Genomic DNA, 24,568 nt, shown 5'->3' with positions numbered 1-24,568 from the left:
TTTGTGGCTTGTGTGCTCACTTTCATAAGGATGTCTTGAGATAAACATGACTCCTAATTTTTATGTTGTAAAATGGATTCTGTTATGCTTTTTATATTTGTGTTCTATTGAAGATTTTTCATTCCACCTCACATCATCTTAAAAATATCCTATAATTTTTACTACAAATCATACAGTTTTGCCTTTTTAATTTAGGTTTCCAACCCAAATGAAGTAGGTTTTTGATTTACAATGCAACATAGAGGCAAAGTAAATTTAATTTTTTTTGTATTTATATTAAATTATTTTACTATAATATATTGAAAAGACTCTCCTTTTCACACTGTTCTGTATTGCAACTTGTATTAATTTACAACTGCTGGACATATACATATGATTATAAGTATATATAAATATATAGAGCTATGTATCTAGCATATTACCTGCAAGTTGTGTGGGAAAACATATTCTAATTCATTTATATAACACAAATTTTTATTTCTAAACTGAATTGAACTTTAAAAAATGATGCCTAAAAACTGCTTTTTTTCATAATATGTATGGAATTTTGACACTCTAGTTGAAGCACATCTCTATTTGAGCAGGCAGTTGGATGAATTATTTTAGATGATTGTTTAGCCTGCAGTGACTATGCTCAGAGGTTTTATAGGATTTGCAGAACTTATCTTACACTTTCTTATTTTTTGCTGGATTTACTTGCCCACCCTGGAGACTCTCCTAAATTGCTAAAAGCATCTCTTATAATTCCTAAAGGGTTGTAATCATTTATTTGCTTCATATACATAGTCAGAATAGTAAATTATATTTCTCTAAATGCTGCTCAGTTAAACTTTTAAAGAATAGTAAACACTAAGTGCCGAGACCAGCTGGGTCGGGGAGGCCCTAACCCAGCTGCACTAGAGGAATTAAAGACACACACACAGAAATGTAGAGGTGTGGAGTGGGAAATCAGGGGTCTCACAGCCTTCAGAGCTGAGAGCCTCAAACAGAGATTTACCCATGTGTTTACTGACAGCAAGCCAGTGATAAGCATTGTTTCTATAGATTATAGATTAACTAAAAGTATTCCTTATGGGAAATAAAGGGATGGGCTCTGGCTAGTTATCTGCAGCAAGCAGGAGCATGTCCTTAATGCACAGATCGCTCATGCTGTTGTGTGTGGTTTAAGAACGCCTTTAAGGAGTTTTCCGCCGTGGGTGAGCCAGGTGTTCCTTGCCCTCATTCCGGTAAACCCACAACCTTCCAGCGTGGGCATCATGGCCATCACGAACATGTCACAGAGCTGCAGAGACTTCGTTTATGGCCAGTTTGGGGGCCAGTTTATGGCCAGATTTTGGGGGGCCTGTTCCCAACAACTAAGCAAATTGACATCTAACTTTTGTTCTGTTGTTCTACTCTTGTTTTTATAGTACATAAATTCTGATAAAAGTAAATTTTGATAAAATAAATTTTGATAGCAGATAATAATGATAATTTCGCCACTGCTTTTCAAGTAGAATAACATATCAGTCATTTTCTGTTTGGGGCATAGAAGTAGTTGGCTAAGGCTATAACCTTAATTCCTCCAAATGTATTTATTACTAAAATGTTAAGTTGAATTTTACATAAGTGGAATTGTCTTTAGCTATAGGTTGAAAAAAACTAAAGATAAAAGATTGAACAAAATCTCGACAATATACTGTCACAGAAAAAAAAAGGAAGAAGTAACAACTTCCTATAATATTAATTTCCCCTGGCAAATCCGAACTCCTGAATAGGTATGCACACACAACACTCAGAAGATATATATAGGTGAATGTAGGATTAAAAATCCCAAACTTCAAAGCAGCATTTATACCCTTGGGGAAATTTACCGCAAATTAAAAAAAAAGGTCATAGTGATATGTAAGCTTTTAGTTGGCTCTTGAGCTACCTTGAGGGATTTCTAAGTTATGAATATATAGGTTTAGTTAACAGCAAGCTAATTATGTCATGAATCCATGTTTTATTTAATTTTATTTCCTGTAGAATAGTGTTATAGAACATGCATATAAGAAGTACAAATTACTTAGCCTCTTTAAAATTTGTTACACCTTTTTCTATGCAGTGCTACTTAATTGAATTAGGCATTTAAATTTTACTTGATTTGAAATTCTGATATGCAGCATGTTACTTTATTTGTCTTAGTATGTATTTTCATTGGTGTATTCTTTATAATACAAAGTTATATGCAGCAGAGATTTAATTTACTAAATGATGCACACTGAATGTTTAAGAAATTGACTTTGAGAATGTTAGTGGTTGTTTATACAAGTTTTTAAATTATTAGTTTGCAGAAAAATTGGTTACTTACTTAATTTGTCATGAAACAAATGAGTGTAGAGACTTTACAGCACATATTTCTTTTTTTATTCATTTGCTTATTTTTAATTTGGTAAATATTTGCATATAACCTACCCCATGTTATACATAAATATATTCAACCATTTATAAGTTGCAATAAATATTACAACTAACTATGCATTTTCATGAGTAGAAACACTATGGTAACAAGAAATGAAGTTTTTCCTTTACCTTATCTTCAAGCCAATATGGTATGGTCCAGAGTTTACTCTAAAGAAAAGAAAATAGAAGTAATATAAATTTAGTTTCATAAATGTTTATTAGGCATATATTATGTTCAAAACACTAACATATTAATGTATACATATATATGCACATAATATGTATATGTATGTGTTTATATGTATACATATAAAAGTATGCAACTATATATACGTGTCTCTCTTTATTTCTTAAAATGAATACAATTCTTATGGAACTGGGCTCTGTATTAAAACAAGCATGGAATAGAATTTGAAAATGTTCATAGGAGAGGTAAACATTTAGAACCATTATTAATCATAACTGGGTTATTATTTTAAAAATCACATGTGGTCAGGGTGATAAAGACATGGTGATACAAGTTAATACTAACATGGCTTTTCGATAACAGAGATAATTTGAGTAAGTAGATATGTGGTAAAGACCACTCCAGGTTTAGCAAAAAAAAAAAAAAAAAAAAAAAAACAAAGAAACCCACTGAGTTTGGTTAGTGGTCAATGTACATGCAAGAAGGTCTTAGGGTGCAAAATTAGAGTGTGTTGAGTGGCCACTTGTGTTTTTCTATTAGACATGAAAGTCATTGATTCCAGTTTGGCAATCAGGAGAATATCATGATCAAGTTATCCTTTAGGACTACTTAGCTAACTGAAGTGTATGTCATTAATAATATAACTATAGTCATGAAACAATTATAATATTGCTTAATAGATAACATTATTAAGTAATAATGTAGAGGGTAAGATTTTTGGAATCTAAAACATTGGTATATAAGAAATTTTCTATAACAAATAATTTTAAACACAAGTCTACAATTCTTCTATTGGTGAAAACAAATGATAAGTCAGTTGTTAGTAAAAAATATGCATCCAAATATTTCTGTGTGTTTTTTGTTTGTTTTCAATTTAGCAAGTTCAGATTTCAACTAAGTTCAATATTCTTAGCCTCTTTTTCTCATCAAGGCATGGAATGTGGTGCCAAGATCAGGATTTGGTGGGTTTCTGATTATGTCTGTATTTGTACGTATCAACATGTTCTGATCATATACCCGTCTGTCAGGTCTCTACCCATGAGGTTAATAATATTTCCATAAATTGTCTGTGTCCGTGTCTTTGTAATTCATTTGGTTCTAATAATATATTTTGTAAATCTTCCAAGTGACTCTAGGGCCATGAAGTGCAGTTGTTGCAATATTGTGTAAATAGTGCCCTATGGATTTTTCTTCCCTAGACTTTTTTCTCAATCTTCCATGCCACTAAAATGCTTTCCAAGAATACGAACAAAAAATAGAGATCAGGGCTCCTCTAATATTAGATCACCAAAATAAAAACAGTAACAGTAATATTGTAAATAATACAAATGACTATTTGTTGTTCATTTGTTGTTGTTCATTCTTTGCTGCTAAACCTGGAAACTTAGAGTACAACAATGTCTTTAGGGAAATTTCAAAAATAAAATATTTCAAAATAAAAATGACCAAATACGTTTTTAGATACATATTATTTTCCTGTTTCCTCCTATGACTTTGGAAACACTTTTACAGAAATTTGTTTTTTGCTAACAAGTAGGGAGTAAGATCTTGGGAAAGAAATACAGCAAAACAGTCCAAGGGCACATTTCAGCCCTTTCTTAGTGTGCATGTTAGACTAAAAAAGCAAAATGAAATGTCTATGTTTATAATTTATCACAACTCACAAAATTAAAGATAACATTTTTGTTTGAGGACAAAATCTTATTAAAACTATAAAATAGTAAAGTTTTCGTATATATCCTCTAAAAATATCGCATGAAAAACTGTAACTGCTAGGTAACTGATTGGAATTTTTCTGGTTTTCAATTTGCCTATCTTCTTTTTCAATTAGTGAAATCAAATTTTGCTATTGACATTTCCACCAGGAATATAGATGTTATTATCTGAGGTGGCTACTGTGAAATAGTGGGAATGCAGCTTTTGTAATGTTCATTCTTTGAAACATTTTTTTCTATTTAAAATATACTATGTTGAAATATTGAGCTATAATTTAAAATAAATAAATAACATGAGGTATTTTAATTTTATTTCCAGATAAATGTAATGATAGAAATTCACCTGTTTAAATACCTATACATTTAAGATATAGATCATTTATATCATCCTAAAAAGTTTCTTCACATCAATCCTACCCTCCATGATGGAATCCGGGAACTATCGATTTGCCTTTTGTTACTAAAGAAAAGGTTTTTTATATATATATTTACATCTGTGCTATATGTGTGTATCATTTGTGTCTGGTTTCCTTAGCAAAGCATGATGTTTTTGATATTTATGCAATTTGTTACATGTTCAAGTAGATGGTTTTATTTAACAAAAAGTAGTATTTGATCATACAACTATACCACAATTTGTTATCCTATTCATATCTTAATGGTTATACATGTTGCTTCAAGATATGAGGTTTATTAATAAACCTGTTATATGCATTTATATACAACATTTATATAGACTTACATTTACATTTATCTTACACAAATTCTAAAAAGCGCAGTCTCTAAAATACATGATAGATATATATGCTTAACTTCATAAGGAACTGCCAAAATCTTTTCCAAAATGGTGGTAATATTTTACAGTTCCATTTACAATGTATGAGTGCTCCAGATGAGCTGTATCCAGTTAACAGTGAAAGCTTTCAGTCTTACTCATTTCAGCCATTCTAGTGTATGTGCAATACCATTAATTGCAGTTTTATTTTCAATTTTATTGAAGGTTAATTATATAAAAATAATGTGTTTATTGTATATTTGTGTATTTTTATAAATGTTCATTTTTTGCTAATATATTTTTTATTAGAAGACTATAATTATTACATAATCTAAAATCATTTTTCACATATATGCATTCTGAACATATTTGTTTAAAGTGTGGGTTGACTTTTCATTTTTTGAATAGGGTTTTCAAAGAGCAGAAATTCCTTAATTTTGGTGAAGTCCAATTTATCATTATTTTCTTTTATTATCTGTGCTTATTTTGTTCAATAAAGTATATATTTGTCTACCCAATATCATAAAGATATTTTCCTATAATTTCAAATGATTTATAGTTTTAACTTTTTGTATTATGTCTGAGATCCATTTTGAATTAATTTTTGCATATGATGTGAGATTAGGATTAAGTTTACTTTTTCCTAAATGGACACACAGGCTTTTCAATACTATGTATTTTAAAAAATAAACTGAATAATGAATTGCACTAGGGTATCTATCAAAATATTTTCCATAAATGTAAAGGTATATGTATACATTCCTTACTTTGTTCCTTAGACAAATAGCATATCCTGGCATGATTACACTTTTCTTTAACTTTTACTTTGAGTTCAGGGGTTCAGGTTTGTTACATAGGTAAATGTATTTCATGGGGGTTTGTTGTACAGGCTATTTCATCAGCCAGTTATTAGACCTAGTGACCATTAGTTATTTTTCCTGATTCTCTTCCTCCTCCTACTTTCCACACTTGACAGGCCCCAGTGTGTGTTGTTCCCCTCTATGTGACCATGTGTTCTCAGTATTTGGCTCCTACTTATAAGTGAGAATATTTGTTTTTTGGTTTTCTGATCCTACATTGGTTTGCTAAGGATAATGGTCTCCAGCTCTATTCATGCCCCTGCAAAGGACATGATATCATTCTTTTTTAAGGCTGCATGGAACTCCATGGTTATGTATCACATTTTCTTTATCTAGTCTATCATTGATGGGCATTTAGGTTGATTCCATGGATTTGTTATTGTGAATAGTGCTGCAATGAACATATCCATGGATTTGTCTTTATAGTAGAATGATTTGTATTTTGGGGGGTGTATACCCAATGATGAGATTGCTGGGTCGAATGGTATTTCTGTCTTTAGGTCTTTGAGGAATTGCCACACTGTCTTCCACAATGGTTGAGCTAATTTACACTCTAACCAACAGTGTAGAAGTATTCCTTTTTATGCACAACCTTGCCAGCATTGTTATTTTTTGACTTTTTATTAATAGCCATTCTGACTGGTTTGATATAGTGTGTCATTGTGGTTTTGATTTGCATTTCTCTAGTGATTGGTGATATTGAGCTGTTTTCACATGATTATTTGCTGCATGTATGTCTTGAAAAGTTACTGTTCATGTCCTTTGCAAACTTTTTAAAGGGGCTATTTGTTTTTCTTGTAAATTTGTGTAAGTACCTTATAGATGCTGAATATTAGACCTTTGTCAGATGCATAGTGTGCATAAATTCTTTCGTATTCTCTGGAAATTTTGTTTGCTCTGTTGATAGTTTCTTTTCCTGTGCAGAAATTCTTAAGTTTAATTAGATCCCATTGTCAATTTTTGGTTTTGTTGCAATTGTTTTTGGCATCTTATGATAAAATCTGTGCCTGTGCCTATGTCTTGAATGGTATTGCCTAAACTGTCTTCCAGGGTTTTTATAGTTTTTAGTTTTCAATTTAAGTATTTGATCCATCTTGAGTTAATTTTTATATATAGCATAAGGAAGGAGTCCAGTTTTAATCTTCTGCATATGGCTAGCCAGTTATTTGAGGAACATGTATTAAATAGAGGATTCTTTCCCCATTGCTTGGTTTTGTCAGATTTGTGAAAGAACAGATAGTTGTAGGTGTTCAGGCTTATTTGTTGATTCTATATTCTGTTCCTTTGGTCTACACATCTGTTTTTATACCAGTACCATGCTGTGTTGGTTGCTGTAGCCTTGTAGTATAGATTGAACCTGGGTAGCATAATGCCTCCATCTTTGTTCGTTTTGCTTAGGATTACCTTGGACTATTCAGGCTCTATTTTGGTTCCAAGTGAATTTTAAAATATTTTTTCTAGTTTTATTAAGGATGTCAATGGTAGTTTAACAAGAATAGCATTGAATCTATAAGTTGCTTTGGGCAGTACAGCCATTTTAACAATATTGATTCTTCCTATCCATGAGCATGGAAAGTTTTTCCATTTTTTTGTGTGTCATCTCTGATTTTTTTGAGCAGGGTTTTGTAGTTCTCCTTGTAGAGATCGTCCACCTCCCTGGGTAGCTGCATTCCTGGTATTTTATTCTTTTTGTGGCAGTTGTGAAGGGGATTACGTTCCTGATTTTGCTCTTGGCTTGACTGTTGTTAGTGTGTAAAAATGATAGTGATTTTTGCACACTGATTTCATATCCTGAGACTGCCGAAGTTGTTTATCAGCTAAAAAAAACTTTTGGGCTGAGACTGTGGGGTTTTCTAGATGTAGAGTCACTTTTCTGGAAACAGGAATAGTTTGACTTCCTCTCTTCCTAGTTGGATGCCCTTTATTTCTTTCTTGTTCCAGATTGCCTTGGTCAGGACTTACAATACTATGTTGAATAGGAGCTGTGAGAGAGGGCATCTTTGTATTGTGCCAGTTTTGAAGGGGAAATCTTCTAGCTTTTGCTCATTCATTATGATGTTGGCTGTGGGTTTGTCATACATAGAGCTTATTATTCTGAGGTATTTTTCTTAATTTCCAAACTCATTGAGAGTTTTTAACATAAAGGAATGTTGACTTTTTTCAAAAGCCTTTTGTCCATTTATTGAGATTATCATGTGTTTTTTTTGTCTTCAGTTCTGTTTATGTGATTAATAACATGTATTGATTTTGCATATGTTGAACAAACCTTGCAACCCAGAGATGAAGCCTACTTGATCATGGGGGATAAGCTTTTTGATGTGTTGCTGGATTTCATTTGCCAACATTTTTTTATTGTATCGCTGCAAGGTTCTGCTATCAGGATGATGCTGACCTCATAAAATGAGTTAGTGGGGCATTCCTCCTGCTCAATTTTTTTGATTAGTTTCAGTAGGAATGCTACCAGCTCTTATACATCTGGTAGAATTAAGCTGCTAATCTATCTGGTAAGCTGCTAATCTATCTGGTTCTGGACTTTTTGGGGTTTATAGGCCATGTATTACTGCCTGAATTTCAGAGCTTGTTATTAGTTTGTTTAGCAATTAAATTTCTTCCTGATTTAATCTTAGGAGGGAGTATATGTCCATGAATTTTTCCATTTATTCTAGATTTTCTGGATTATGTATATGGAGGTGTTTATGCTATTCTCTGATGGCTGTTTGTATTTTTGTGGGGTCAGTAGTAACATCTTCCTTTTCATATCTGATTGTGTTTATTTGAATCTTTTCTTCTGTGTTAGTCTAGCTAGTGATCTATTTTATTACTTTTTTTTCAAAAAACAGGCTCGAATTCTTAGATCTTTTCACTTGTCTATCATGTCTTCATCTCCCTCAGTTCAGCTGTGATTTTGGTTATTTCTTGTTTTTGCTAGATTTCGCATTTGTTTGCTCTTTCTTCTCTAGCTTTTTTAGTTGTGACGATACATTGTAAACTTGAGATCTTTCTTTTTCATGGGAGCATTTCGTGCAATAGATTTCCCTCTTAATACTGCCTTAGTAACACTGCATTAGCCTAGCTGTGTCTGAGAGAATCTGGTATGTCGTATCTTTGTTCTCATTACAAAGAACTTCTTTATTTCTACCTTAATTTCATTATTTACCCAAAAGTCACTCAAGACCAAGTTTATCAATTTTTAGTGATTGTATGGTTTTGAGTGATTTCTTAGTCTTGATTTCTAATTTGATTGTACTTGTTATGATTTCAGGTTTTTTTTTTTTTGCACTTGCTGTGTAGTGTTTTACGTCCAATTATAATTTTAGAGTAAATACAATGTGTTAATGAGAAGAATGTATACTCTGCTGATTTGGGATGGAGAATTCTGTAGATATCTACCAGGTCCATTTGATCCAGCGCTGTGTTTGGGTCTTGATTATTAATTTCTGTGTCAATGGTCTGTCTAGTATTGTCAGTAGAGTGGTAAAGTCTCCCACTGTTTTTGTGTGGAAGTCTAAGTCTCCCTGAAGGTTTCTAAGAACTTGCTTTACGAATCTGGGTGGCCCTGTGTTGAGTGCATATATATTCAGGATAGTTAGATTTTCTGGTTGAATTGAACTCTTTACCATTATGTAATACTTTCCTTTTTCTTTTTTTTGATATTTGTTGATTTAAAGTGTTTTGTCAGGTACTAGGATTGCAATGCCTGATTATTTTCTGTTTTCTATTTCTTGGCAGATTTTTCTCCATCCCTTTATTTTGAACTCATTTGTATCATCACATGTGAGATGGGTCTTTGAGGACAGCATATCAATGCATTTTGGTTCTTTATCCAACTTCCCACCCTGTGGCTTTTAATTGCTGCAATTAGCCCCTTTACGTTTAAGGTTAGTATTGATATGTGTGGATTTGATCCTGTCATCATTATGTTAGCCGGTTATTTTGCAGACTTGTTTATGTAGCTGCTTTAGAGTGTCACTGGTCTGTGTGCTTCAGTGTGCTTTTGTACTGACTGACAGTGGTTTTTCCTTTCCATAGTTAGTGCTTCCTTCAGGAGCTCTTGCAAGACAAGTCTGGTGGTAGCAAATTCCCTCAGCATTTCTTTTCTGGAAAAGATCCTATTTCTTCTTTATTTATGAAGCTTAGTTTGGCCAGATATGAAATTCTGGGTTGGTTTTTCTTTTCTTTAAGAAGGTTGAATATTGGTCCCCAATCTCTTCTGGCTTATAAGGTTTTAGCTGAGAGGTCCACTGTTAGTTTTCTGAGCTTCCCTTTGTAGATGACCTGACCTTTCTCTCAAGCTGTCTTTAACATTTTTGCTTTCATGTCAACCTTGGAGAATATGATGATTATGTGTCTTGGGGATGATCTTCTTGTGAAGTATCTTACTAAGGTTCTCTGCATTTCCTGAATTTGAATGTCGGCCTCTCTAGCTAGGTTGGGGAAGCTCTCATGGATAATATCCTGCAATATGTTTTCAAAGTTATTCCCATTCTCCTCATCTCTTTCAGGGACACTAATCTGTCATAGATTCAGTCTCTTTACATAATCTCATAGTTCTTGGAGGTTTTGTTTATTTCTTTTCATTCTTTTTTTTTCTATAAACTTGTCTGCCTATTTTATTTCAGAAACCCAGTTTTCAAGCTCTGAGATTCTTTACTCTGTTTGATCTATTCTGCTGTTAATACTGGTGATTGGATTATACAATTATCATACTGTGTTTTTCAGCTGTGTCAGATTGGTTAGGTTTTTCTCTATACTAGCTATTTTGTCTGTCAGCTCCCACATTGTTTCATCATGATTTTTAGCTTCCTTGTATTGGATTTCCATGTACTCCTGTAGCTCAATTATCTTCATTTCTATACGTATTTTGAATTATATTTCTGTCATTTCAGTCATCTCAGCTTCAGCCTGGTTCTGAACCCTTGCTGCAGAGGTGATGCGATCATTTGGAGGAAAGGAGGTACTCTGGCTTTTTGAGTTTTCAACGTTCTTGCATTGATTCTCATCTTTGTGGACTTATCTAACTTCGGTGTTTGAGGTTGTTGACCTTTGAATTTTTTTTTTCTTTTATCCTATTTGATTACCTTGAGAGTTTGACTGTAGTATACGGTGAATTCAGCCAGCTAGCTTTGTTTCTATATTCTCAGTTTCCAAGTCCTGAACTGTGTGCTTTAACTCTAGAGGACTTCTATGGACTCTGACTTTGTTCTCTGAAACTTCGAGGTTTGGAGTCCACTGTCCTGGGGGGCCTAGGTGTGGCAGTTGTAGCAGTTGTTGCATCTAGTGGATGCAAGAGTGCCTGCCTCCCTGTAGGCCTTAACCACAGTAGTGGAGGCAACAGAGCTGAGGTAATCAGGGTGGCCCCTGCTGGACCCTGTGTGCACAGTTGTACTGGAAGTGGTGTTGACTTGGGGTGGGGTGCTGGCCTGCACAGGTCTTGCTGCCTTCTCTGTGCCCTGCAAGCAGGACTGCTTACTCAGGGTGGAGGAAGATCTGCCTTTCTCTATGCAGTGTTAGTACAAGGGTGGGGTGCTGGCAGGGGCAGGGCTTGCTGGCTCTGTGTCCACCAAGACTCCATCTGCAATGACAGTCAGTGGGAAGAAGGGGACAGGCTGCACTCTCACATGTTGACATGGCAAGTAAAGCAAAACCTGCCCATGCAGACACACACTAACAAAGTGATGTGGGGAGTTGCCGTGGGCTAGATACAAACTGCAGTATGGGGAGTGAGCATGTGGGCTGGTGAGTGAAAGTAGTAACTACCTCACTGGAGCTCTCCACCAGTCAGGCATGGCCCATCAGCCCAGAATCTAAGATGTGGGCCCCCAGGGCACCCGAGACTCCCCTGTAAGCAGGAGTGGCCAGGCTGAGACCCTGGGAAAGACCAGCAGACCAAGGGATGCTCAGATCAGACTAGCCGCATCTGATGTGCAAGGCCGCCCCGCAGAGATTAGGTCAGGCATTTCCCCTAGAGCTAAAGTCTCTTGTGGGAGCAAGTCAAGCATAGGGGGGATGATTTCCCTGGCCGTGCTCCATTATAGACACTCCTGCACTGAACACTCTGGGATCCACATCAGTTGGCTTGCTGCCCCACCATTTCTCTGAGCAGCTCTCTCTGCCACTTCAAGTGTCCATGGTGGTCAAGAGGTCCCCTCCTTCTGGTGTTCCAGAGGCCTGTAGTGAAAGCAGGTTGCTCCTTGCCACTTCAACTCACCCATCCCCCCAGAACTGTTGGAGTTCAAAAATGAATCCTCATGTACAGCAGCCCATGCAAGGTTTCCAGCTTTCCCCTCCTTCAGCCCAGTTTCTATATCTGCCTTCCACCCACTCTCGGTGCCTTCCCTCTGAAGATCTTATGAAAGCACGCCTGTCATCTCAGTCCCTCCATGGGAGCTGTTCCACTGGTCTGCATCTAGATGGCCATCTTGTCCTCTCCTTCCAATTACAGTCTTTATAGAGAGTGTTGAAATATTAAGTATATGTGGCCCAACTTTGTATTTTTAGATATTATCTTGTATATTATAGAACCATAAAAATTTTAGAATTAGCTGTTTAGTGACTACAAAAATACTAGTGGGATTATTTTGAATTTCTAAGTTGAGTTGGGGAGAATTGAAACCTTAACAATGTTGAGTCTTTCCATTGAAGGACATGATGTATCTTCCCATTTTATTTCCTTCATTCTTTCTTATTTCTCTCCACAGTGCTTTATAAGTTTACCATTGTTAAGTATTCCATTACCATGATCCTGAGTATTTCCTGTTTGTTTATTTGTTCTCTTACATGATATTTTTTTAAAAAAATATTTTCCAGTTTTTGTTGCTTGTATATAGAAATAATATAGACTACTGGCTATGAACCCTGCAAAGCTGAAAAATTTGTTAATGGATATCGAACCCTACAAAGCTGCTAGATTCAATTATTAGTTGTAGTAGCTATTCTGGATCCCTTAGGATTTTCTATGTATGTAAACATGTCCTCTATTAATATGAAGAGTTTTGATTTCCTGTTCTAATGAACAAGTTTTTACTTTCTTATTCCCGTTTACCCATGTCCCCAACCCAGCAACTGTTGTTTCCACTATGAGTTAAATAGAGATGATAAAAGTGGTCATCTTTGTGATTTTCTATGCTGAACATTATACAATTCAATATCTAAATACTAAGTACTCTATTAACTGTAGGCTTTTTTTTTTTTTTTTGGAAAACGGCTTAAAGAGATTAAAAGTATTACCTACAATTAATGGTGTGTAAAAAAAATTTATCATTTAAGGGCTTTGATTTATTTAAATGCTTTCTGCATCCATTGAGATAATGACATGATTTTCTTGTTGATAGTTAATATAATGAATTATGTTGATTTATTTATATTTAAATGAACTTTATTCATTTATTTATTTATTTTAGAGATAGAATCTTCCTCTGTCGCCCTGGCTGGAGTGTAGTGGTACTATCATAGTTCACTGTAAACTCAAATTCCTATGTTTAAGCAATCCTCCTGCCTCAACCTTCTGAGTAGCTGGGACCACAGGCATGCACCATCGTACCCAGCTAATTTTTCTAGTTTTTTGTAGAGATGGGGGTCTGACTATGTTGCCTAGGCAGGTCTTAAACTCCTGGGCTCATGTAATCCTCCTCCTTTGTCTTCCCAAAATGCTGAGATTACAGGAGTGAATCATTGTGCCCAGCTGACTTTATTTATTAGACAGTTTTACAGTAAACAAAAAAAAATTGAGCAGAAGGTGCAGCGATTTTTGACATACCCTTCTCTCCCTAGACACGTGCAGTCCTGCCCACTATCAGCATCCCACATTGGACATTTATTACAATTGATAAACCTACATTAATATATCATTGTTATGTGAAGTCCATAATTCCCAGTAGAGTTCATTCTTGAAGGCGTACATTTTATGGGGTTTGACAAGTGTATAATGACATGTATTCACCATTCTGTATGATACATTAGAGTATCATACAGAATAGTTTCACTGCTCTATAATTATCTGTGCTCTATTTATTTCTCTCTCTCCACTAACCTCTGAATTTTTTTTCTATCTCCATGGTTTTCCTTTTTCCAGAATGTCATACAGTTGAAATCTAATAGTATGTAGCCTTTTCAGATTAACTTCTTTCACTTGGTAATACACATTTAAGTTTCCTCCACATCTTTTTGTTTTGTTTTGTTTTGTTTTGTTTTGTTTTGAGACGGAGTGTCGCTCTGTTGCCCAGGCTGGAGTGCAGTGGCGCGATCTCGGCTCACTGCAAGCTCTGCCTCCCGGGTTCTCGCCATTCTCCTGCCTCAGCCTCCAGAGTAGCTGGGACTACAGGCACCCACCACCACGCCCGGCTAATTTTTTGTATTTTTAGTAGAGACGGAGTTTCACCGTGTTAGCCAGGATGGTCTCAGCCTCCTGACGTCGTGATCCGCCAGCCTCAGCCTCCGAAAGTGCTGGGATTACAGGCGTGAGTCACTGCACCCGGCCCCCTCCACATCTTTTCATGGCTTAATAGCTCATTTCCTTTAACTGTGGAATAATATTTCATTGTCTAGATGTATCACATTTTATTTATACATTCATTTTCTGAAGAATATCTCGGTTATGTTTGGGTATTTATGATTAAAGCTGCTATACATATTCACATGCAGGCTTTTATGTGAAAATAAGTTTTCAACTCATTTGTTGAAATACTAAGAAACATGATTGCTGGATTATATGGTAAGAGGATGTTTAACTTTGCAAGAAATTGGCAAACTGCCTTTCAAAATAGCTTAACATTTTGCATTATTTTCAGCCATGAATGAGAGTTCCTGTTGCTCTACCTTCTCAGCAGCATTTGGTGTTTTCTGTACTTTGGATTCTGGCCTTTCCAATAGGTGGATAGTGGTACCTCATTGTTATCTTAATTTGCACTTCCCTAAAGACATATTTTTATATGCCTATTTTCTGTCTGTATATCTTCTTTGGTAAGGTGTCTGTGAAGAACTTTTTCCCTTTGATTATTCAAGCTGTTCATTTTCTTACTGATGAGTTTTAAGTACTCTTTGTATATTTTGGGTAACAGTCCTTTATTAGATGCCTTTGGTAAACACATTTTTCCCCTTCTGTGGCTTTAATTTTTATTCCCTTGACAGTATCTTTTGCAGAGCAAAAGTTTTTAATTTTAGGCCAGGCGCAGTGGTTCACGCCTGCAATCCCAGCCATTTGAGAGGCCGAGGCGGGTGAATCACATGAGGTCAGGAGTGCAAGACCAGCCTGACTAACATGGTGAAACCCTGTCTCAACTAAGTACAAAAAAAAAAAAAAATTAGCCAGGCGTGGTGGCACATGCATGTAATCCCAGCTACTTGAGAGGCTGAGGCAGGGAATCACTTGAACCCAGGAGGTGGAGGTTGCAATGAGCCAAGATTGTGCCATTGCACTTCAGCCTAGGCAACAAGAGTGAAACTCCTTCTCAAAAAAAAAAAAAAAAAGATTTTAATTTTGATGAAGTTCAGCATATCAATTTTTGCTTTAATGAATTGTGCCATTGATGTTGTAACTAAAAAGTCACTGTCATAACCAAAGTCACCCACATTTACTCCTATGTTGTGTGCTATGAGTTTTACTGTTTTCAATTTAACATTTAGGTTTATGGTGACTTTTGAGTTAATTTTTGTGAAGTGTTTAAAGTCTACGTCTAGAATTGTTTTGATTTATTTTTAAACTTTAAACAACTTTAAACTCTTGAGATAACCCCCCTTTGATCAGAATGCATATTTGTCTTATATGCTTCTTGACTAAATACATTCAGATGTTTTTATAAATATGTTTTATGTCTATGCTCATGCATAAAATATTGGTTTTAGCCTTTTAAAAATTTTAATGTATTTTCTTGGTTAAGGGTGATCTTATCAAATGCTAAGAGATTTAGTCATAGAAATGCTATTTTTTATCAATATTTCTTAGAATTCACCAGTAAAGTTATCTAACTTTTATATAATGCAAAGAAGTTTTCTTTGTGTTAATAATTTTGTTTGTCTTATCACATATTTTCTGTTTTTAAAAGATACAGGGTTATCAAATGTTTCATTCTTTTATTAGACAGTTTTGTTAGTCTTTACTTTCAAAAGAATTTTTCCATTTTGTCTAACTATCAAATTTATTGCTGTGAAATTTTTGTACATATTTAATTTTTCTTTGGTCTATGTAGAAACTATATTGTTGTCATCCTTTTCATTTCTTAATTGAGAATGTGTGTCTTTTATATTTAGTTTCTTTCAATTTTATTGATGTTTCTTTAACTTTGTATTTCAGAGATTTGAAATAACAACACATTTCTAAGATATATTAATTTTAACTCTGCTAATTATCCTTGACTGGTAGTTTCTGCATATTTCCTGGTAACTATATTTTCTATAGGTATAAATAATAACATCTTTCTTTATCACAGCCTATCTCATTAAATAATAGCTAAAGAAGGCTTTAACTGCCTCATTCTTTTCCTGGTTGAATAAAAATTTAAATTAAAAAAAGCATCATTTTCCTTCCAACATTAAACCACTGCTGCTCAGAACAAAGACCCCCATTACCTTGCAAAGTTGATGTCTGTATCTCCTTTTCTATCAATTGCATCTATCTTATAATTTCCCCAATCCCTAAAGTGTTAATGTTTAAATAATTTCTGGTTTTTCTTTTCTTAATTTAAAACCTTTTTTTTTCATTTTTGTCTACACGGTTGCATAATTTCACGTAATTGCTATCATAAGATGTTGCACTCTCATTTTTTTTTTTTTTTTTTGAGACGGAGTCTTGCTCTGTCACCCAGGCTGGAGTGCAGTGGTGTGATCACTGCTCACTTCAACCACCACCTTCTAGGTTCAAGTGATTCTCCTGCCTCGGCCTCCTGAGTAGCTGGGATTACAGGCACCTGCCAGCAAGCCCAGGTAATGTTTATATTTTTGGTAGAGTTGGGGGTTTCACCATGTTGGTCAGGTTGGTCTCAAACTCCTGGCCTAACATGATCTGCCCACCTAGGCCTCCCAAAGTTCTGGGATTGCAGTTGTGAGCCACAGTACCCGGCCAAAGTGTTGTAGTCTTAAAATGATTGTATGTTAAATCTGGATATTTATTAATTTCTTGATCCGTTTTATAAAATAGTGGGTAGTTTATTTGGTTTTTCCTGTTATGTATCTGGTATGATTTTCATTGATTTCTGCTCTTGCCTTTATCATCATCTTTCTTCTTTTATTTGGATTTAATAAGCTCTTTTTTTTTTGTTTTCCCTAGCTGTTTAAGATAGAATAGTTGCTTTCAACTTTGATTTCAACTTTTCATTTGTATGCATTTAAACTACACATTTTTCTCTAAGCACTCCTAGGATTATATCTTCCACGTTTTGTTATGCTGGGTTCTCATTTTCATGCCATTTAGAATGTTTTTTTTTTTCTTGTGAATTTTTTTCTTTGTACTTATATATTATTGATAGCGGTTTGTTAAGATTCAGTTCTGGGGACTTTACATATATATTTCTGTCATCCCTTTCTAATTTAATTACATCTTTGTCAGATAAGTTAGAATGATTTATGTCATTTAAAATTAATTTAGATTTATTTATGGCCTAGCATTTGAAATATTTTGATCAAAATTCCATATGCATTTCAAACATAAACACTGGTTTTGGATATAGTATTTCTAAATATTAATTATTTCAACCTCGTTGCTAATATTGTGTAAGACTTCTGTGTCCTCATTGTTTTTTTACTTGTTCTCTCAGTAACTGAGGGAAGTGTTGAAATCTCCAACCATACTATGAAATTTACTTAATTTTTTTTCAGATTTTCTTTCATGTAACTTGAACTTCCTTATCAGGATATTTAAGAATTTATGATTCCTAATTAACCACTTTGTAATTTTCAAATGTCTCTCCTTATTCAAGTGAAATCTTATAGCCCCTCAAGCAGTCATAATGCCTTCCATTTACTGGTTTTTATCTTACTTTATTTTTTCCTTTTAACTCATCTAATTTAAGTTGAATGCAGTCAGTTATATTTCAGCAAAATTTGAGTCTTCACAAACAAGTATGATTAAAGGATAAGTATTACAGGAATTGAGGTTATTTCAGGGAAATGACTACAATGCCGGAAACTTGAACCCTTGAAATAATTCAAGTTAGAATGTTAAACATAAGCAGTAAGCAGCAGAATCAATGAGCAGTTTGTCTTGCTATGGTTGTAAATATTTAGGACTAAGAGATTAAAATAGGTAAACCTTAAAATCAGGATGTGGTCCTCACCTTGGGGTGCTTGCCATCACAATTTTGAAAATCATGTAATTATTAGCTATGTCAAGAACTAGGATAGGACCTTGAGAAGAACTGATATCTAGCCAGTACCAGTAATGAAGCTTATCAAGTAATATCCAGTCTGATTGTTCTTTGCTACCAGTATAGATTTAAAGAGTGAATATACCAAAATATTATTGAAAGTGAAACAAACTCAATGTTGTGTGAATTAACTATGTGGACATGGACACTATAATATTCATGACATGGATTTAGAGGAAAAAAATCAGTGATCTAGATACTAAAATATTTAATGAATCAGGAGACATGATGAGTGTTTAGTATATAATTAAAGTAGGATATAGATGGTTATATAATGTGATGGTTTGTATTTCAAAGGAGCCATATATTTATGGGGGATGAAGAACAATGTTCTACAAGTGCCAACTAGTTAAATATTAAATATTAAAATGCCTACTTTATTTTGGAACTAGAGAAAGCATGTAGTAATCACAGAAATAACAAAACTAACATTTAATTGAGCTCTATAGGACATATCATTATTAGAAAATTAGGTTCAAGTGATTTCATGAAAGCAATAGAAGCAATCAAAAAATGGTAGATAGAATAGGGAACTATGTGGATGACAGATTCTAAACTCTATGGCAAGAATAAGCAATGATATCAAATTAGATGTATAGACATGAAAGGAAAATGATATGGGTGATAAATAAGGGTATAAACATTTTGTTTACATGTAAACAAATTAACTATATAATATGGTTTTTCATGATGTCTTCTTGTAAAACATTGTCCATCAGTTATTATAAAATCTTTAGGATTAGTCACAGGTAGAGATGAGTAGAGGAGTACTATGGCAGCATCCAAGACCACACAGAGTTCTGCATAAAATCTTAGTACAAAAGAAGGAGTGCTAAAGAGGTCCTGTTTAAATCCAACAGTATTTGAAGATCAACTTATAAAATAATTAACTCATCTTATTGCAAAACATTGCTTTGTAATATTTGCCATGATGCCAATTGTGTGTTATCACAAATGCAGATAGAACGTTTTGAATGTTAGCCGTTAAGAAAGAATAATTGGAAGAAAAAAGAAAAGCACAAATATTATTAAATAAACTGAAGTTTGGATTTTAGACGAAAATGAAGCTTTTCATTAGGATATTTATTAGAATTATACTCTATTATCACTTTTGAAAACATACATATTTTTAAAAATTTGTTATAGTTAATCTTTTAAATATCCTCTTTATACTATGAATTAAATATATTAACCTATATTTACTTTTCTCTTTTGACATACTGTTTTACGACATTATTTAGGAACTGAACATATGTGTGTGTGTGTATGTATGTCTGCGTACATGTGTGTATATATTTATATACATATATGTGTATTTGTATATATAAACTTCGCATCTAATTTTATGAACCATTTTTTCTTACATAATGTCTTGTGAGATGTGTGTCCTCAAGATAATTTACACAGTTACTTTGTATTTTATTGTTTCCAATTTACATTGACTTTTTCATATATTTAATGTGTTTAAAAAGAAAATAAAATTGATTGATGAGCAGATAGACAGAAAATCTTAACCATGTAGTTATCAAACGTAACCTGCAAAGAAATAAAAAGAAATAATTATTGTATAAAGCAAGAGTACTGCAAAACATAACTTAATACATTTGAAATTTATTATTTATTCCAAAGATATTTTATTAATTGGTAGTATAGGCCAGATACTGTTATAAGCTAGGGGATATATCCTGCTCTCATAACACTTATATTCTAGAACAGGAAGAATCATTCATTAAACAAACAAGCAAACATACATGCAATATATCAATATATAATATTTAAATTATCAATTTGTTTTCTATCTAAAAAATCATTTTTTATTATTGAGAAATCTAAATGTTATGCAGACTATATACACATGTATATACACACATATATGTATATATAAATGCATATTTAAAGCATTTCTATAATGTATTTCTATATATGATTTTACTGGTCCATATGTTGTATGATCTATACATAATTTTATTTAAATGAAACATTATTACAGACAAAAATGAACAAATAGAAAAAATTAAATTTCTATTAGGTGTCATGAATGCCATTTGAATATTTTGCTTTAATACTTCTGCCCATCATGAGATTCAGCACTTAGTTTTGAGCTGCTTTTTAAGAACTCAATAATTGATGTTGATAACAGTTTCAGTGTATTTGGAAGCCAACATTTTGGAGAGGGTTTCAGACACAATAGGAAGAGTGAAAATGGCATGAGTGAAAAGAAAATGCGCTTTAGTTGTGTTTCGCTTAAAATTATTCAAAACCGAGACAGTGATGGCAAAGTGATGTGGAGACAATCATTAGCCTTATTAACTTGTTAGAAATTTTACAGTGCGTGAATGTAGGGAAGGTACATGAAAGAGAAAAATGATGACTCAAAGAGTTAGGGAATTGTAGGAGTTATTTTATTTATCTATTGGTTATTTATTTTTAATTAACAAATAATAATTTTATACATTTATGGGGTACAATGTGATGTTTTATATAGGTATACACTGTAGAAAGATTAAATCAAGATAATTAATATATTTGGCACCTCGCCATTTAAAACGGCCTCCTTTAGCAATTTTGTAATATACAATGCATTATTATTAACTCTGGTAACCATGCTGTGCAATAGATCACTAAAACTTATTCTTTCTGTCTAACTAAAACTTTGTAGCCTTTGGCCAACAACTCCTCATTCTACACGCCTAGCCCCACAGCCTCTAGTAACCACCATTTTACTCTCTCCTGTGAGTTAAACTTTTTTAGATTCCTCATATAAATGAGATAGTGTAATATTTGTCTTTTTGTGCCTAGCTTATTTCACTTAGCACAATGCCTTCCAGGTTCATCCATGTTGTCACAAATGACTGAATTTTCATCCTTTTAAAGGCTGTTTTATATATATATATATATGTATATTATATATGTGTATACACCAGATATATATATATTACATATGTGTATATATATATCCACCAATAGAGTTCCAGTGTTCCTTTTTCTCCACATCCTCATTTATACTTGTCTGTCTTATTTGATAATTGCCATTCTAACAGATATGACATGATATATCATTGGGGTTTTAATAGGCATTTCCCTAATGATTAAAGATGTTGATTTTTTTCATATATCTGTTCTCCATTTGTATTCCTTCTTTTGAGAAATGTCTGTTTAGATTTTTGCCCATTTTTTAACCAGGTTATTGGTTTCCTTGCCTTATAGATTATATACACACACACACAGACACATATACATACATGTACATATACACACACATACATATACATATCTAATATTTTATTTATCCATTCATTCGTTGATGGACACTTAGCTTGCTTCCACATCTTAGTTATTATGAATAATGCTGAAATAATGCAAATGCTGATATCTTTTGGATATATATCCAGAAGTGGATATACATGCTTGATCATATGATAGTTCTATTTTTAGTTTTTGACAAGCCTCCATACCATTTTCCAAAATGTCTGTATTAATTTATATTTCCACCAACAGAGTTCCAGTGTTCCTTTTTCTCCACATCCTAATTTATAATTGCCTGTCTTATTTGATAATTGCCATTCTAACAGATATGACATGATATGCCATTGGGGTTTTAATAGGCATTTCCGTAATGATTAAAGATGTTGATATTTTTCATATGTCTGTTCTCCATTTGTATTCCTTCTTTTGAGAAATGTCTGTTTAGATTATTTGCCCATTTTTTAACCAGGTTATTGGTTTCCTTGCCATTGAGTTGTTTGTGTTCCTTCTATATTTTGGACACTAGCCTCTTATCAGATATATGGTATAGAAATATTTTCTCCTGATCTGTGAGTTTTTTTTTTTCACACTGTTAAACGTTTCCTTACTTGGCAGAAGTTAGTTTGATGCAATCCAGTTTGTCTATTTTTGTTTTCTTACCTGTGCTTTTGGGATCCTATCCAAGAAATCATTGCTCAGACCAATGTTGTGGAGTTTTCCCATGCTTTCTTCTTGCAGTTTTACAGTTTGAGGTCTTAAGTTTATCTCTGATCGATTTTGAATTGATTTTTGTACATGGTGTAAGTTAGGATCTAAATGGTGTAAGTTTGATATATGGTGTAAATTTGGATCCTTTCAATTTTTTGTAATTGGATCCAAATTTTGGATCCATTACAATAAATTACAATTTTGTAATTTTTACTCACTGCATGTTCCTCATTGCATGTTCTTGGTACTTTTGTAGAAAATCAATTTATTGTAAATGCATGGGTTAATTCATGGCTTTCTAGTCTGTTTCCTTGGTTGTGATGTCTGCTTTTATGCCAGTGCCATTTTATTTTGACTACAACAGCTTTGTAATAATATATTTTTAAATTAGGGAGAATGATGCCTTCAATTTTGTTCTTTCTGGTCAAGATGGCTTTGACTATTCAGAAGTTTTTGTGATTTTATACATATTTTGAATTGTTTCATTCTATTACTGTGGAAAATAGTATTGGAGTTTTTATAGAAATTGCATTGCATCAGTAGAATGCTTTGAACAATATAGACATTTTAACAATATTAATTCTTCCAATCCATGAACACAGGATATATTTGTGTTTATTTGTGACTGATTCAATTTCTTTCATCATTGTTTTATAGTTTCAGTATATAAATCTTTCACCTCCTTGGTTGAATTTACTCCTAACTACTTTATTTTATTCTTATTTGCTATTGTAAATATTTTTTCAGATTGTTTATTGTTAATGTATCTCTCCTGATTTTAATATATTGATTTTGTATCCTGCAACTTTACCAAATTCATTTGCCAGTTCTAATACTTTATTTTTGATGGAATTTCTTAGGGTTTTCTTTGTATAAGATCATATCATCAAACAATTTCACTTCTTCCTCCTTTTTGTATACTTTTTGTTTTCTTTTTCTTGCCTCATTTCTTTGTTTGGAACATCTGGTACTACATTTAATGGAAGTGGCAAGATTGGGCACAATTGTCTTGTTATTTATCTTAGGGGAAAAGCTTTCAACTTTTCACTATTGAGTATGAAGTCAACTTTGAGCTTGTTATAGATGATCTTTATTGCATCAAAGTGAAATTTCTATACCTAATTTGCTTGAGGGTTGTATCATGAGAGAATGATGAATTTTTATCAAATGCTTCTTTCTGCGTCTATTGAGATGATCAAAAATAATTTGCTAACTATTACAGAGGTATCAGGTACACAAGTGGAAAATTTGGAATAAGAATATTTAATAATAACCTTTAGCATGCTAAATTTAATAATCACTCCTCAATCTTTAACCAAAATGGTAATCAAACCGCAATCAATGGCTTTTTGTTAGCATACGTGATGATTCCTTCTTTGATAAATATTATTTGTTTGGATTTTAGGATTTTAATATATTTTTCTTTCTTTTTCAATAACTATATTATCCTCCTTAATCTCTTTAGCTAAATGTTCCTTCTTTCCCAGGTGTGTTAGAATCTGTGTGGAGTAATCTGTTTATAATTACTACCTAGGAGGTCTCATTCAGTTTCACAAGTTTAAATACACCTTTAGTTCTTGCCTCTCAGGTTCATATCTCCTGCTCAAATATCACCCAGTCTCCATTATTATGTATTCAGTTGCTTAAACAACAACTCCACCTGATATTTTAATAAGCAAATAACATAATATATCCATAGATTAACTTCTCATATTTCCTCCCAAACTTTCTCTGGCTGTTCCCTTTTGATTTTCAGTAAATTGAAAGTTCATGTTTTCTTTTTTTTTTTATTTTCTCAGGGCAACAAACACAAAGCAAACAAATAAAAAAAAGGAAAGCAGCAAGAACAACAGAAAGAAAAATGTTGAATTCTTCAAACTACCTAATTTTGATTTTTCTATATCCAACCCAATTTTGTTAATTTTATCTTAAAATATCTTCAGTCTATGAACTCTTATAACCACCATCACCATCTGTCACAGAGATTGCTGGAATTGCTTTCAAAAATCTCTATGTGACTTCTCATCTTTTCCCCAATAAAGTTCTCAATTTCAACAAAGAGATGTTTTAATGCAAAGCTTTACTTAAGCATGATGAATAAATACTGAAAATCTAATGTAGAGCATGGTGGCTATAGTTAACAACAGTAAATTATATACTTGGAATTTACTAAGAGTAGATCTTAAATGTTCTCACCACACACACAGAAAAAGGTAACTGTGTGAGGTGGCAGACATGTCAATTAGTTTGATTGTGGTAACCAGTTCAAAATACATACATGTATAAAAACATGATGT

The 24,568-nt window shown here is 33.3% G+C and overlaps 1 long non-coding RNA gene across 2 annotated transcripts in view; it reads left to right on the top strand.

Moving 5' to 3' along the window:
• The window catches only part of LOC129533314 (uncharacterized), a 59,536-nt gene extending 35,312 nt beyond the window's left edge, over positions 1-24,224 (top strand). For both annotated transcript variants that reach the window (XR_008679455.2, XR_010133223.1), the window contains exon 3: positions 24,071-24,224. This is a non-coding gene — a long non-coding RNA (uncharacterized lncRNA). The remainder of the gene's footprint in view (positions 1-24,070) is intronic.
• Positions 24,225-24,568: the final 344 nt, after the last annotated feature.

This window comes from Gorilla gorilla, chromosome 3, assembly GCF_029281585.2.
Source record: "Gorilla gorilla gorilla isolate KB3781 chromosome 3, NHGRI_mGorGor1-v2.1_pri, whole genome shotgun sequence".
In the NCBI taxonomy this organism is placed as follows: Eukaryota; Metazoa; Chordata; class Mammalia; order Primates; family Hominidae; genus Gorilla; species Gorilla gorilla.
The sequence above is the reverse complement of the archived record's forward strand: the minus strand, read 5'-3'. Positions and strand labels throughout refer to the sequence as shown.